A 16433-nucleotide genomic window follows, 5' to 3' on the forward strand; every position below is an offset into this window, starting at 1 on the left:
CTTGTGTACGGGACATTCCTGTCACATACTGGTTATTCTTGCATGCCATGTACCGCTTCCCAGTGCTGGCCTTGGGAGCAGCGTTACTCATCCCAGGGCAGGGCTGCTGCTCTATCATTGGGGTTTCCTAACCTTTGCCATCATGGGGTTGGGGAGGTTCATGGCATCCCCAGCTCCACCCACAGCCCCCATGTCCCGCTTTTCCTTTTTCCCACACCATTAATCCGAGTTTACCCAAACTCCTCATGTCCCGGTGGCTGATGATGCTTGGACCGTGTGGTGCTGTGGGATTTGCCGCACCAGCCACGCTGTTCTGGCTGCAGGATGAGCCAACACGGCCGGGTTTCTGCAGCTGCAAATGAGGAAGACACCAGACACCAGAGTTGTTTGTCAAGCACAATCAGCGGTGAGCATCTCCAGCACTGCACCTCCAAACAGGGATGTAATTAAGTGTGAGACAATGAGGAAACCCTCATCAGCCACTGTGTCTTGGGAAGGCTCGTGCTGCAGTTGGGGGTGATAACTCAGCTGAGCTGTAATGGTCCAACACCCCCGTGCTCCATGCTGGCTCCCTATGGCAGGGCCTGGTGCCAGCTCATCTCATGCAGTTAGCACTGGAGGTGCTGTGTTAGGGGCACTGGGGCCATTGATGCTCCCCAGCAGAGCCCTCCTGGGATGTGGGTCCATGTACAGGGAAGCTGGCTGGGAAGCCTTGGTGGGATGAGGTTTCAGCGGAGGACTGGGTGACCACATCAACCCCTCACCAGCAACATCTTTCCTTCTGAGCATCCCTTCTCCTCCCCCCCTGCCCCCCTGCACACGCAGCCACAGAGGCAAATGTGGCTGCGATGAAAAGTAAATCCAATATCCCTGCCCCTATTTTTGTAAATTAGTGTAACCGTCAGCCACAGAATAAATGACACCTAATTACTGCCGAGGGAAGTTCAGGCAGAAGTGCTTGGCTGCGAGGTGATCCTAGGGAAGCACCACCAGTGATGGAAAATGAACAGGATGCCGGCTGTAGGAACTGTAATTACAGAGGACTGACATACTGCGAGCAGTTTATGATAATGAAGTGGTGCATCAAATCAAATTAACCTTAGTTGTTTAGCACAGAATGCACCGAGGACTTGTCTCGGTAGATGCTAAATCCAAAACCGGAGTCAGAAAAGCCACTTGAACGCAGGCTCCTCGAGCAGGACCGCGGACGGGCTTTGCCCCCATGCGTTTTAATCCGCTCCTGTTCAGGGGATGTCCGGTGAGCGGCGTGCCGGGACGGCCGCGCTGCGCGATGGCAGAGCCGCTGCCGGCAGCGCGGGGAGCCGCGGTGCTGCCGGGGACCCCCGGCACCACCCTCGCCGTCAGCACCGGGAAGCAGCGGCCCCGCTGAGCCATGCGGCCCTCGCTCCGCGCCGCGCCGCCGGCCCCCGGCTCGCCGGCCGCTGGAGCGGAGCCCAGGCGAGGTCAGTATCGAGGCCGCGGGCGGTGCGGGATGCGGGCTGCTGCCGGCGCAGGGGATGCGGGCGCCGCGCTGCTGTGAGCGGGTTCCGTTTGCCCGTCTCTCTGCCCGCAAAGCCTGCGGTGCTCGCCGGAGGAGCGGCCCCGCCGGGAGCCCTTCGCGCTGACGGGTGAGGAACGTCCCAGCCCAGCCCCGCGCTCCGGTAGCGGTGAATGAGGCTCCCAAAGCAGGGTCCGCTCCGGGCAGGGCTGCTCGCAGCGCCGCAGGCTCCTCTCTGCCGGAGGAAGGGAAGGGGTCACCGGCCGCAGCCGCGGCTCTGCCGCGCTGGAGGTGCCGGCACAAGCGCAGCCGGGGCCGGGGGGTCCCGAGAGCACCGTGGCGAGGGGCAAAGGGGCAAGCAGGCGTTATGGCAGCGGCTCTGTCAGCGTGCTTGTGTCACGGGGGGGCTTTGGCTGTAGGCGGGAGGCAGGGGGATGCCATGGGTCGGGTTGCGGGGTGCAGGCAGAGCCGGGCTGGCTTCGCAGGGCAGGAATGGCTGACGCGGAGATGAGGATGATGAGGAGAGCAGGGCGCAGGATCGCAGCAGGCAGCTGCCTGCACAGAGCTAAAGAGCAAGAAAATGAACTGTTCTGGATGGTTCAGTGCCTGTTGCCCTGGCTCCCAGCGTCTGTCTCCCGGTGGCCTGCAGGCTTAGCGAGTACCTGGTTTGCTTCTGAACATTCTGTTATGAGTTACGTTGAATTAGTTTGTATTAGATAGATTGGATTTTATAGACACAGTGCCCACATGCTTCATCCCCTCCTCAGGGCAAGGATTCCTCTGCCGAGCTTCCCACTTGTTGGAACCACACAAATTGCACCTCCAGATAAAGGCTTTCCTCTGTGTAATTCAAAGCGTCGGATGGGTTTTGCAGTAGCTGCATTGGGTTCATCCTGAATTGTAGCGTTTAATATCTTCCTGTCGATTGGGGTTTTTTAAACAGCATGTTTACTGTCTTTTCTGCGTTCCAATGAGCATCCCGGGTGCCATCTCATAATTCCTTCCCTAGTGCTGGCTTTGAGGCCTGGTTCATGGTGAGGGCACTGGGTTTGTGGTCATGAGTTCATTTTGCTTCTTTCCATCAGTATGAAAATGCCTGAGAGTGAATCACTCTTGTGTAGGAATAAAGAGAGGAGATTTCCTCTAATCCCCTTTAAAAGGCCTCCAAATGAGGGCTCCAACAAAGATGACTCATGACAGACGTGATTAAACTATTCTATAGGTGAAGTTTTGGTGGGAGCCCTCCCAACCCAGGTACAGCCTTGGGGGCCCTGTGCTATCCCTCCATGCAGCAGGCACAGACCTGTGTGTCTCTGCCCTGCTGTGCCCCCATCACCTCCCGGTGCCACATCAGCCTCCAGCCCTCACCCAGGCACCTGCCCCAGCATCCCTGCATCCCTGCTCCCGGATCACCACACTGCGGTACCCACCAAACCATAACCTGTTCTCACCTGCAACAAACAGATCCCCTTCCAGACCCATTAAACCCCCAAACCCTGCACAAAGTGTAAGGGCACGCAGGACAACCCCAGGGTGACCCATCCCTTCCCCACAGCATGCGAATGATTAATGTGCCGCTATTGCTGTCCATCTGGCTTTTGTTTAATTATCATTTCTGTATTGTTGGTGCCTCTGGAGACCCGATCCGGCGGGAATGGTTGATGGATTATGTATGAAACGCAGGTCAACACATCCAAGTATCACTGCCTCGTAATTTGCTGTGCCACAGAGGCCAATATAGATGCCTTGTGTTATTAATTATACCAATATATTTTCATGAGTAATGTGATTAATTAGGCTGGATGTGTTAGTGTTGCAGGCCTGTTCGGTGGCTGTGTTTGCTCTTGGCTGCCTCACAGAGAGGCAGCAAAATCTGCAGCCTGCGCTCGGTCCCGTTACTTCTCTTCTAGAGCATTCAGGGGGAAAACCCAAATCCATGCGCTGCACTTGGCGTGCCAGGGAGCCACGAGGCAGTGGGACAGGGAAGCAGGGATGCTGCTGGCCGTGGCCATGGCTGGTACCGGGAGGGGTGCACCAGGCAAACCCCGAGCAGCAGCAGGATGAGCAGGGAGATGCTGAAGGGGCCCTGGTGAGGTTCCTGCCCTGGGGCTGCCCGCACTGCCCTGGTTTGCTCCCAGTGCCATCTCCAAGCCCAGCACCGCGCTGGCCTCACTTTTAGCACTGCAAGGATGAATTGCGCTTAAAATAACTCAGAGCCTCGTCCGCTCTCACTGAGCTGCTCCGAAAGTGTGTCACCGGGGCTGCTCTAACTCAGTTTTATTCTCCTTTCACAAGCTCAAAGTGTGGAATCCAAGGGTGCCGAGCGTGGTCCTGTGCCACCAGCTTCTGACACCTGCAGGGCCTGGGTTCACAGCTTGGTTTTAACCGCAGGCCATACCCCGCTGAGCTGGTGCCAGTCTGCACGGTGCGAACACAGGACAAAGGTTTGCTGCGGGGTGAAAGCCCCCACAGAAAAGCAGAAGCAGGAGCTGGGTGCATTCACTCAGCATCAGGGTCTCATCCCCCCTGGCAGCCCATGGCCTGTGTCCCTCTCTGTGTCACAGCGGCTCTGGGACCAGGGAAGTCTGTGGTCCCCAGTTCAGCATCACCAAACCTCTGCTGCATCTCGCGGGTCCCTGTGCCTCTTTCCTGCCCCTCGCTCTTGGAGCTGGCTCCCGGCACTGCAGCAGAGCTGAAACCTCTCCTGTCTTTTGTTTCCACAAAGGTCAAAGAAGAGTCATCGTCCTTTAAGTGCCAAGAAGAGAACTTCCACCCTCTGGTGCAAGAAGACTTTGAACAGTAAGGCAGCTGCTCTTTCTTCCCGGACGGTCACTGCTTGGTTGCCTGTTTTACGTTGGTCATTCCTTTTCCTTCTGTCACAAGTCTGACTGCAGGGGGTTGTTTCTTTGCCTTTTCTGTAGTTTAGTCCCACAAACGGTTGTGTTGGGGATGGGGATGGGGTCTTGTCCTGTCCTCTCAGCAACGCTTTGAGGGGGACTGAGCGAGTGGCTGCGTGGTTCTGAGTTACCAGCTGGGCTTAGACCACAGCAGAGCAGCACAGACACGCAGGGGTCAGCAGTGTCTGCCTGGCTGTGCAGGACCTTGGTTTAGTTACGGCAATGGCTGGAGCTGGCACCCAGCCTGGAGCATGGGATCCCGGCCAGGCTGCTCTTAGGGATCTTGGGAAGCGCCGCTGCCTGAGCTCCGTTGTTCAGGCTGTGCCGTCAGGCCAGGGCTGCTGTGCAGGCAAATCCATGCATTAGCTGGGATCCTGCATGGGAGATGGGAAGAGACCCTGCCAGCAGCAATGGGGACGGGGCACACGCTATTTGCATGCTAGGAAAGGTTTGCTGTCGTGTGCTGCTGCGCGGAGACGCACCTGAGTGCGGCTGCACCGCGATGGCAGCAAAGGTGCAGCTGGTGAGGGATGAAGGGATCGCCTGGTGCTGCCAGAAGCCACCAGCACTGGTCCCATGCTGTGACCATGCCCTGTGCCGGGGCCAGGGGTGCAGGAAGCCTGTGAGCACTGCAGTGGCACCAACCACAGCCACCGGCGCGGTGGGGCAATGGAGCGGAGTCAGCCCTGGGCAAGCCCGTGGCTGGAAATGCCTTTTAGAGGCTCCGCTCAAAATCAGATGAGAAAATGAACTCTTCCTGCAGGTGACTCGGAGCTGCTCAGGATTTATAGTCTCTGGGCAGCTGGAGCCCGTTTGCCGGATACCTGGGGAAGCCTCGGCCACTACCGCACCGTGACCGTTTGCAATTTCACACCGCTTTAAACTCGCCCTCATTGAGCCTGGGGAGATGAAAAATGTCTTTATTAAGGGAAGTCACAGGCCCCTGCGTGGCTGCTAAATGTGCTTCAACGTTAGCGAGGAGGGGGAGCATCGCTGGCCACTGAGCTCCCGCGGGAGCCGCTCTGAACAAAGGGTTTCTCTTTGGTTTTCCTGCTGCTTTGACCCCCTTGAGATGGTTGGGGGCACTTTGGGCCAGCGAGGTGGCTTCTGGAGCTCTCCATTGCCCCACATTTCATGGGTGTGGGAGGAAGTGGCCTCTGATGTGCTGGGTTCAACGCGGAGGTGTAAACCATGGGGATGTTGGGAAGAGTGCAGGGCTTGGCTATGCCTGCAGGCCAAGACTGAGGTGTGCATCCGTCACCCAGGGGATATCGCAGGTGTTGCTCTTCCCTTCTGTCATGGCTCTGTTTGTTCCATGTCCATAAATCCATGACAGTCCCATTGCAATGCTTCCTCCAGCTCCCCTGCCCCAGTGCTGTCCGGCTGCCCTGCTGGGCACCGGACCAACCAGCACCCGCTTCTGCAGAAGCAGCAGGGGATACCCCAGAGCATCACTTGTTTGTTCCTCACTGTCTTCACGTGCCAGAGCATCTCCAGCTGCCGTGGTCCTGCTTTGCCCCACCTCTGGCTGATCCTGGGTCACCCAACCAGCAGGATATGGAACCAGTAGGAGTATGAGTCTGTACCGGTGGGACCCAAACCAGGCAGGATGTAAATGCTTACAAGAGCTGTAACTGCAGAAAGGAAAACCAGCTTGGGAAGGCCTCGCTGGTGATGCTTCTCCTGGTGGGATCGCAGGGATGCTTCCAGAAGTGCTTGGGCTTCATCACCAGGGAGGGCAAAACCTCACTGCCTGTGGGTGGGGCTAAAGGAGCATCTGCAGGGTTCCTCCTGCAGCTCTGCAGTTGTGGGGCTGCCCCCAGGCTTTGCAGGGACCCCCGTGATGGCCCTTTGGGCACAAGCCCTGATGCGATGCCAGTGGGGTCACCAGGCTGCTGTGCTCCTTCTGGACCTCCTGACGGTGTGATTCCTCGTGGCATCTCTTTATGCGCGATGGGTACAGGTATGCACACGTGGGTGATGTGCTTTAATAACTCCCCCAGTTACACACGCCACCATTGGGCTCGGCGCCCATCTCCTCGCAGGGGCTCACACCTTGAGCATCTCCCACCCATACAGCAGACATGGAGCTGTTCGCGCTCCCGCTGCTCCTGTTTCTCCCACAGACCTTTGTGTCCCTGATGATCTTTTCCTCTTGCATTTGTATCTTTACTCTGGGAATGAGGCACTAAACCTGGAGCGAAGGCAAGCCGGGCCCTCCTCCCTGCTCATCCAGCCACACAGTTTACACAAGGCGCCGTTATTATCCCCGCATCCACGCTCTCTAACCCTGTAATTAGATGCTTAGGCTGTGATTGCCCCATTGTCCGCTGGATAGGTTTAATCATTCTTTTCTCCTACAGTGGCAATTTTGTTCCAATTAATTATTTCAGTTTGAACAGCAATAGCTGGTTGAGTTTAGGGAGAAATTAAAAGGGTAGGGAAGGATAATGAAGAATGAGCTAACGAAGGCGAGGCTGCAAACAGGGCGGCTGTATCCCTGCTTCTCTTCCCGACTCCCTCTTGCTCCCCAGAGAACTTTCTGGGGCTGGGAAATGTTCCCCCTGGAAACGGGAATCCTGAGTGACACCGGGCGCACCGCCTGGCTTCATCCCTGCCAGGGAGCTTCATCACTGGATCTGATGGAAGCAAGGGACAGGCGAGCCTGTGCTTCTCCAATGGGCTTTAATCAGAGCATCTTAACCCCTGGCAGGGCCAGGTTTGGGCTCGTTGTGCTGTACACCTTGTGTTCCCCTCCCCAGTGAACACACATCCCAGTCCGGTCCCAGCCGAACAGGACCTGGGGTCACTTCCATGAGGCAATCCCGGGAATCAGCGGCACAGCGAGTGACGAACCAGGTGGGGCCTGTGAGGGAAAAACAAGGTGCAAAAGAAAAGCCCGTGTCTGGTCCAGCGCCCGCTGGGAAAGAGCAAAGCTCTCGCGTCTGGTTCTCTGGGGGGGTTCATTTGCTGCCTCCCATGAGAGCCCCCAGCTCAGGGCTGGAGCAGAAGCAGAGGCTGGGGCCTGGCTGCTGGCAGCATCCCAGAGCTCTCCCTTCCGCAGCCACCCTGCCCATGGAAGGTAACGCGCTGCCTCTCAGCAGCACCACGGCCCTGCGGTGCACGCGCTGGCAGCCGTCACTGATCTGCACTGCTCCACCTGGCTGGCTCCCTCCATCCCACAACATCTGGCCCTTGGCTGCTCACGGATAGGAGACGCTGTCTGAGGGCCAGATGTGCACAGCACGTCCCGCATTGGGGTTTAAAGTGCCATGGAAAATGGGACCAGGAAGGAGGCTCCACTGGAGACCTTTCCCTGAGTGTGTGGCTACGCTTCCAGAATGGGTTTTGCTTTCATGATCACTGGCTGGGACAGAACCTCCTTTGGCTTGGGCTCTCTGGTCTCTCTGTGCAGGGCAGGGGCTCAGCCTCTTGCGTGGCCAGTGCTCCATGAGCCTTCATCCAGGATGATCCCGACAGTGTGAGGTTGATGAGCCAGGGCTTGCTTGGAGGGGGATGCACAGCCCTGATCGATGCTGGAGCACCCCAGTGGGGACAAGGCTCACAGGAGCCTGCTCACTGTGCGGGACTGACCTAAGCACCACTATAAAACACATTCAGCTACAGCCAACAGCAAACCGTGATCACCAAATCACTCGGTCATTAACTCAGCACCATTACCAGCCATGGGGCTGCTCTCGAGGGGATCTGGCTTGGGACTGCTTTGGATTTTTTAAGCTTAGAGAAGGTTCGGAAGGGAGAGAAACCCCCAGACTGTCTCCAGGAGGTACGAAACTGCTGCCTGCGCACTTCATGTATAATTCAATGGCTCCCAGAGCCGTTTGAATATTTAAATTATGCATGATCAAAGCAATACAGAAATCTGCATTTCCTCACTCCGAGCCCCCCAGACACAATGCTCCCCAGTGTGCCCCCCCTCCGGAGGCAGCTCCACGCTCCCAGATCTATTGAGCCTCCGTTGCTCCACAGAAACTGAGCTCGACTGGAAAAATACAGCCGTCAAGTGGGACTGTTCTTTAGTACCACCGCGATGCACCGCATCTCCCGCCAGCGCCGTTGCCAGGGCGATGGTCACCGCCACGCTGCAGGACAGGCCTGAGGAGGGGTGATGGGCACAGCACAGGGTGAAGGAGCCCCACACTGCCCACAGTAGTGGCTGGGGAAGCAAAGCTCTGACCACTGGCATGAGAGGATGGAGGGGTCTCATCCCCCTCTGCTGCCTCCTTCAAGGGCTGCAGACCCGTTTCTCCATGGGCTGGGGTGTTGTTGGTCCTCCAAGCTCCATGGATGTGTCCGGCTCCTCTCCTGAGCTCCTTCGCGGCTGCAACCATGGCCAGACAGGAGTGGAAAAAGGGCAAAATACCAACAAACGCTCCCTCCGCCCCCCCGCGGATGCTGTGAGTTGTCATTTGTATTCCGTAATTCAATGATCTGCTCCCAAGGGGAAATTAGCCTTCAATTTATGAAAACATCCCTGATAATTTAAGCTCGATACCAGGGGAGGGATGGAGCCATGGAGCCATGGAGCCTGCCCTGCACCTCCCGCACCCCACAGCCCTGCACAGGGCAATTATGAAGGAGAATTTTAATAACACACTGAAGTCCATCTGAAGTCTCCCGACAAAGACTGCAAAGAGGTTCCTGGGGGCAGGAAAAGCAATTTCCTCCTGAAACAAGAGGTTCTGTTTGAACCAGGCAGACACACAGGCTCAGCTGCAGGTTGATGCTGAAGCACCGGGGGAATGCAGGAATGTGCTGGGTGAGCTGTCGGTGCTCATTGTGGAGGCAGCGACCACCAAACCATCCCAGCTCTTACAGTGCCGGTGGCTCCAGGGCCCTGCACCCCTTTGCCATGGGCAGCATCCCCCTGTGCCTGCTGCAATGGGGTCGGGAAGAGGCTGAGCTGGCTCCATCCGGAGATGCTGCAAGTCCCCAGGCTCTTCCTGCTGCTGGATGGGGTGAGGATGTCCCTGCACTGAGCGCAAGGTGTAAATCCTGAGCATCCGACAGGAGCCATCTCCTCTGCTGGGATGGAGATAGATGGCGGTGGCTTTGCTCATTAGAGGCTGTGGCAAAGGGTAGGTGCTGGGAGGCTCCGTTCCCTGGAAGAGCTCAAGGGGAGCTCATTAACTTGAAGCACCGGCTCCAGAGGGCTCGTTTGGCTGGTACCAGTTCACTCCTTCTTCTGGTAATGTGGAAAATGAGGGAGGGGGATCTGAGCCTCCCTCAGTGGCCGACACTTTGATTTACCCCTTTCTCAATCATCTCCTCTCTTTCAAACTGCCTTTAATGCTGTTTATTCTCCACAGGTCTTAAGCCTTTCCATGTGGAACATAACCCTTTGCTCCCACAATACTGAGCTTATAGGACAGATCAGACACTGCTACGTGTCCTTTTATCCTGGCACCGCAGGGATGCTGTGTAAGGGGCCTGTGATGCTATCCTGGTGAGGCCAGGGTGGTCTGAGAGCAAAACCTGGGCAAGGGGAAGGGGTGTTTGCTTTTCACCTGTACCAGCAGCCATAGGTATATTTATGTAAGCCTCTCTGACCCTCTTCAGGACTGACAGGGCAGGTTACAGGCTTCCTTTTCCTAATGCAGTGTGTGTAATGGCTTGGGACATCATCCAGCCCCCTGAGGATGCTGCGAGGGCTGGAGCAGCTCTGCTCTGGAGCCAGGCTGACAGTGCTGGGCTGGGTCAGCCTGGAGAAGAGAAGGCTCCTGAAGGGGAGACCTGAGAGCAGCTCCAGTGCCTAAAGTGGCTGCAGGAAACCTGGAGAGGGGCTTGGGACAAGGGCAGGCTCCTGGCTCACAAACCCAACAATTAATACAGTGTTAACAGCAATCACATTAATTGCACTGGGCTATTAACGAAGGCAGAGCTGCCAAGCCACAGCAAACATTCGAGCAGAAGCCTGGAGCGATGCCCTGGCCCCAGCCCGGGGGGGTAACAACGGGGTTTTCTCTTCATACACATGGAGAGGACGTGGCTTTAACCCAGTTCCCACATGGAGGAGATGAAGGTACCGGCTTGGCCATAAGGGCTGCGAGCCCCGGCCTGCACCTCTGCCTCCCACCCAGGCAGAGCTCAGCACCTCTGCTCACTGACACAAGTGTAAGTGATGTTCTCACAGCCAGCTGCTCCCGAGATGTTGTTAAATTAGAAGGGAAATCTATTTCTTGTTGGAAAAAAGAGAGGAGGCGAGCGAACTCAGAGTTAAATATAGATATATGATATGGAAATGAATCTGACAACTGAGTGAATAAAAAATGAAGGTTTAAATTATTGAAGGGTAGGAGGAGATGGCGCATGCAAATAGCATTAATGTGGAAAGAGGCAGCGCTCTGAACGGGGAAAGGAGGTTTTGAAACGTAATTATTTCTTTTAAGGAAAGGGCTACATATATTAAATGGAAGCCAATGGAACCAGCACATGTTTATTTCAAAGGTCTTTCTTTCCAGCCTCTCCCTTTATCCTCCCAGCTTTTTTTTATTCCCTGCAAAGCAATGAGGGAAGTTGAAGGCTGCTGAATTTTTTAGCTTTAATTAAAGCAAGATAAATCAAGTTTCAATTGCTGCACAAGCACAAGTGAGTTCCAGAGGTGGCCCATCACAGGCTGCTGTTAGAGGGCTGCCAGGAGGCGTTTGCCCATTGGTTTGGTGGGGACGGGGCTCTTTGGCCTTTGGAGCCATCGCAATCGCAGCCTGGTCTAGCACGGCCCCTGGAAGCGATGGTGATGTTGAGCCCCTCTGCAGAGACAGTGGGCTTGATTTAAATGGAAAATACCTGTCTCGAGATGTCAGCCTGCTTAAGCAGTTCATTACAACCGTGAAGACACCCAGGCTGCTTTTGCTCTTGTTTCACCACGTGTTGCAGAGACCACAGGGCAGGAACAGAGGGAGCACGGCGCCGGGCTGCAGAGCATCAACAGTTCAATGCTGGAAACAGAGCCCCAGCTGGTTGTTTTTATCAGAGGTAAAGCTGACAAGGGACTCTGGCAGAACGGGCACACTGCGAGCGCTGTAAATGTCTTCATTACCCTGCACGCCGCTGTATTTATGCCTCTCTGACCCTCCTCAGGACTGACAGGGCAGGTTAGGGGTTTCCTTCCCCTAATTCAGTACATGATGGCTTGGGACGAGTTGTTAGAGCTATAGATCAAAATGTCATTTATTAGAAAAGTGCCTCCCCGGGGATTCTTATCCTTCGTTTATTCTTTGTCGTGTGCTGACAGTGTGCTCTGTTCTGTCTAATCTGTCTCTAGCTATTTATACAGCCGCTATCACAGAGTACCTGAGTGCTCCCATTGCTTAAACAGTGATGGTTTGTTTCTCCCTTATCTGCTCTGCAAAGCTGCGAAGGGCCTCGGAGTTATTAAGAGTGCAGGGATTTATATTCCCATTCACTCCTGAGTTGCCCATGGGGAAGGGTCCACCTTGTCCCCCACTTCACCCATGGCTAGGACAGAGCCTAACCCCTCCGTTTCTGATGATCTGAATGTATAAAATCAGATTTGGTCCCAGCCCTCAGTGGTTACGGGCTCACCTTCTGTTTCCCACAGTTCTTCCAGCCACAGCCTGACACCGAGATCAGGCTTCCCGGCAGGATGCATCCTCTCCTGCCTGACCTGCCCTCACTGCCCCATCCTAAGGCTCTCACCTTCAGAGAGCCACCACTGCAGCTCTCCTTCACTGCAGCCTGCCTTCTCCATGCTCTACATCAACCCAGGGAGCTGCACAGGCTGGGGAAAGTGAATTTCCTCCAAGCTGAGAGTCATTGTTCTGCCCAGGTGAGAGCTGCTGTTGATCTTTTATGACCCAGCTATCCACCCATGAGCCACCCTGTTCTTGTGCCTGGTCACGGATGAGGACTGTGATGGGGTACCCCATGGGCCAGCCCAGTGCTAAGCACCCATATGAGGACCCCCAAGTTCCCACCTTTCTGTTTAAAGCCTGTGTGCTTTCCAAGAACCCCCTTCTCCATCCCCACCCACCGGGACAGCCCGGGACTGGGCATTGGCATGACCAAGAGCTGGCATATGGTCCTGAATGCTACCCCCCTCTCTGGGGGCACTGGGGGACCAGGGGCCCTGTCTCTTGGCTCCAGTGGCTCCCAGTCCATCCCAGTGTGGGCCCTTTCTCCACTGTGTCCCCATGGCAACGCGCGCTCCTGCCGCAGCGGCATCCTTGGCTCGCCACTTCCAGCGCTGCATTTGTATTCCCAGGCTTTGTCTCCTGCTCGGCGCTGGCAGGCGGCCAGGCCAGGCATCCATTTCAAAGCAGCCTTTGTGTTCTTGGTGAAATAGCTGCTCAGAAATAGATGTGATTCAATCAGCCGAGAACACCGTGTTTCTTTGCCTTCCGTCTTGCTCACAGCCAAGGTGCGGTGGCTCAGCGGAGCTGGGGCTGGCTTCTACCTGCACCCAGGGAATAGCCCCACAGAGCACACATCACCCTGTGAGCCTGCAGGGATGGGGCTGCACCTGCTGCAGAGGGGCAGCAGCAAGCAGGGGGGGACATTCTCTTTCTATCTCCACTATCCAGGCTCATCCACTTCCAGCCATGGGCAGGGACCCCTTCCACTGGAGCAGCTTGCTCCAAGCCCCTGTGTCCAACCTGGCCTTGAACACTGCCAGGGATGGGGCAGCCACAGCTTCTCTAGGCAGCCTGGAATACTGGACCACTGGAACAGCCACTTCCCTTCTGCAGTTCCTGCTGCTGCTGATGAATGCAGGGTGAAGACAACCCACTGGAGGATGTGATCCATTAATTGCAGTGCCTGTCCTTGTTTCTGGTGGAGTTCAAGGCATAGAAAATGTGGTATTATGCATCTGCTTCAGTGTGCAGAGGTACAGGCAAAAGTATGCATGTGTATGCATAGGTGTATCACTGTGGTTTGGTTTAGTGGAGACCCACTACTGGAGATCCACAGTCCAGGCATGGACTGGCAGCACGGGCATGACTTTGCATGGGGACACTTAACCTACCTGGAGACAGTCCCCAGAGGTAGCAAGTGCCAGGGCTCATGTTGTGGTCTATGGTGCTGCTGATAAAGTGTGTCCTGGCCCCATTTTATTCTGTGTAATCAGGAAATTCAGCAGACGAGTTGCTTTCGGAAGCCTAAACCAGCGAATATTGCTGGCACAAAAAGCAACGGTCTGTGGTAGTGGAAATCGTTTGTGCTATTGTCAGCAAGAAGTGCAATAGAAGTAGGTGAGATCTGTTAATGTGGTGCTGTGTGAGGAAGGGCGGCTGTTGAGTTAGACAATCAATAAGCATTGATTACAGAGAGGCTTACTCCTGCTAAACGTGATGGAGGACAGACGAGATGTACATAAACTGCAGCCCATGGCCAAGCAGGGTGTGCATCCCTCAAGGAGAGGGCAGGAGCTGCCCACTGCGGCTCCCATCCCTCTCCTGTGGCTCCGGTGGTTTCCCTGGAGAACTGGCTCATTCGCTCCCCAATTCACCAGCCCAGAGCAGGGGCCTGAGCTGTGCCTTGGATGTAGCTGGGGGGTTGAAGGTGAGGGAAAACATTTCCTCCGTGAATATCAGTGTTTGCATGAGTCCATGGCAAATATTGGGACCGGAGGGTCCTGCATGCATCGTCCACATCTTCCTGCTGGTGGTGAAGAAGGGCAGTGCTTTGTAGCTCTGTGGGCTCTCCAAACAGTGTCCCACTACCTCCTGAAACCTACAAACAAGCTAGAAAGAGCCATGCCTGTGAAAGGGACACCAGCACACGGTGACCCGGCAGGCTTCGTGCCGAGCTGGCTGCAGTGGCAGGCAGTGCCCAGGGGACACATGGCTGGACACTGCTGTGGTGACAGCACCTCCAGGGGAGCCTTCCGAGCCAGGGGAGACTCTGGAACCAGCCTCCACCAGTGATTTGGGCTGGGCTGTACCGCTAACAGAGCGCAGGGACTGGCAGAAAGGGGAAGCCGCAGTGAGCCCATCGCTGCGATTTCCTTTTGGAGCGCGCTGCAGGCCTGGTAAATAAATGGGGATTGGAAACGTCTCTTGCACTGCACCACTTGAGGGGCCGGGGATGTGTGGATGGCGTAATTGGCTGGATGCAGAGTGAAATCCAGGCTCAGCGATTCCATTTTGCAGTTGGCAGCCTTCCCAAGCGCAGACCAGGGGAGGCAAGTTGCGCTAGCTGTAAAGCACAGGGAAAGTCTTTATCTTTTATACTTTTTTTTCTGATTTAAAGGGTAGGATTAAATTCTCATTTAATAACAGCAAGTGCCTGCTGTCCCCTGCTCAGAGCACTCTGTGTGAGGGTGCAAATGCTGGGAAGGGAGCCTGGAGGAAAGGCAGCGCTGCTGCTTCTCCTGAGCACAGATCTAATGGCTGTTTGCTGCCGCAGCCTGTGGAGCAGGCACCGAGTGTTTAATCACAAGCCTTAGCCCAAGGTGCTGCTGCTTCCTAGCTCTGTTTGGAAGGTGAGCCGAATGCTGTCTGTTAGCGACTTCCAACTTTGTCATTTGGGGTTTCTTCCTCCTAATGAAGCATCTTACAGAGACCCAGATATTCCTTGCTAACGTAAAGAATCTGGTTGACTTAACGGAGCTCCTAAGCGGGCATTGCTTTCATGAGTAAGCACTGCTGCTCTGTACCTTTAGATCACCACTTCTTCCCATCGCCGGGGCTATTTTTAAATCTTGCAAATGAAGCCTCCACAATGAAGAAGGAAATGAGCCTGCGAGCAGAGGAGCACACAGAGCTCTGTGTTAGCGAGAAGACTGTTTTCCCTTGTCTGTCACATCAGCTCATTTGGATTGTTTAAGTCAAGTGCAATATTGAAAACAATCTGTTTTGCTCATGACAGCGTCTTCATTCTGTGCAATGATGCTGAATGGAACAAGCGGCGAAGGGTTATTGACAGCAAATCCTCACGTTGCCAGGCCTGCCCTTCTCAGGTCGCCTGAGAAAAGGCAGCGCCTTGCTTTATTTTCCCCAGACGCTAGGCAGAAAGCGTCTCACATCGCGTCGGCTTTGCAGCTCCACGCTGAAGCCTTCATTTTGCGTGGAGCCCTGACAGCAAACTGCAGACGAAGGGGAAGGGTGGAGGGGATGGGAAGCACTGAAATGGCGCCAGCTCGGTTTGAACTGTTTTCCGTCAGTGCCTTTCCTGCCTCCCACAGCTCCGTCTCTCGCTCCGATTGTGTGGAAATCCTAATTAAAAAGCTAATGGGGATGTGAAGGCGGGAGGAGCCGGGTGCGTGCCAGGCTGGCGGGGGGCAGATGGAGCCTGCTGTTGCTGGGTAAAGGCATTTGGGGATCACTGCCCAGAAGGGCATGTTTACCAAGTGGTGGAAGTGTAACTGCACAGATCCATCCTTGGCAGCTGCAGGTTGTTTGCCCCTGAATAGTTGTGTTTCATTATCCCTAATTTCATGTATGACCACGGTGCTTTAGAGCCACTCGAATGCAAGGAGGAGACGGTGGGGTAAGTAGTAGAGGGTTAGTAAATGCAAAGGATCTGCTGACAGTGTACAACCAGCTGTAGTATTTACAAGGCAGAATGGAAGCAATCAGTGCAGCGGTCTAGTTGCTAGGGGCATGTGCATAAATAAAATTAGAGAACAATCTAAAACAATAAAGAAAGCTACAGACCTTGACTATGAATTTTATTGACAGTGGCATAATGCAGTTAACGAAATGACATAACATTTATTAGCCTTCTTAACTGAGGACAGACTCAACGGCAGTCCTCCTACATCAAGCCGTTAGACAGATAAAACAGAAGTGCTGTGAATGAAACGGTAACAGGAAGCTGAATCACACGTCAGGAAATACTGACTTTCAGTTACACACTATTACATGGCAATCCCAACTTTTTCATATGAACAAAAATAAACAGGGCCAAATCACTTATGAGTTACTAATAGAAGCTGAGAAACCAGTTTTAAATTGTCAGTGCCCTTTCAAGTACATCAAAGATAATACAATCACTTTAAGCATGTGCATGTTCGGCTCACAGCCATGCATGCTGTACTATTAAGCCTCCAAGAA

This window comes from Lathamus discolor, chromosome 6, assembly GCF_037157495.1.
Source record: "Lathamus discolor isolate bLatDis1 chromosome 6, bLatDis1.hap1, whole genome shotgun sequence".
Classification (NCBI taxonomy): domain Eukaryota; kingdom Metazoa; phylum Chordata; class Aves; order Psittaciformes; family Psittacidae; genus Lathamus; species Lathamus discolor.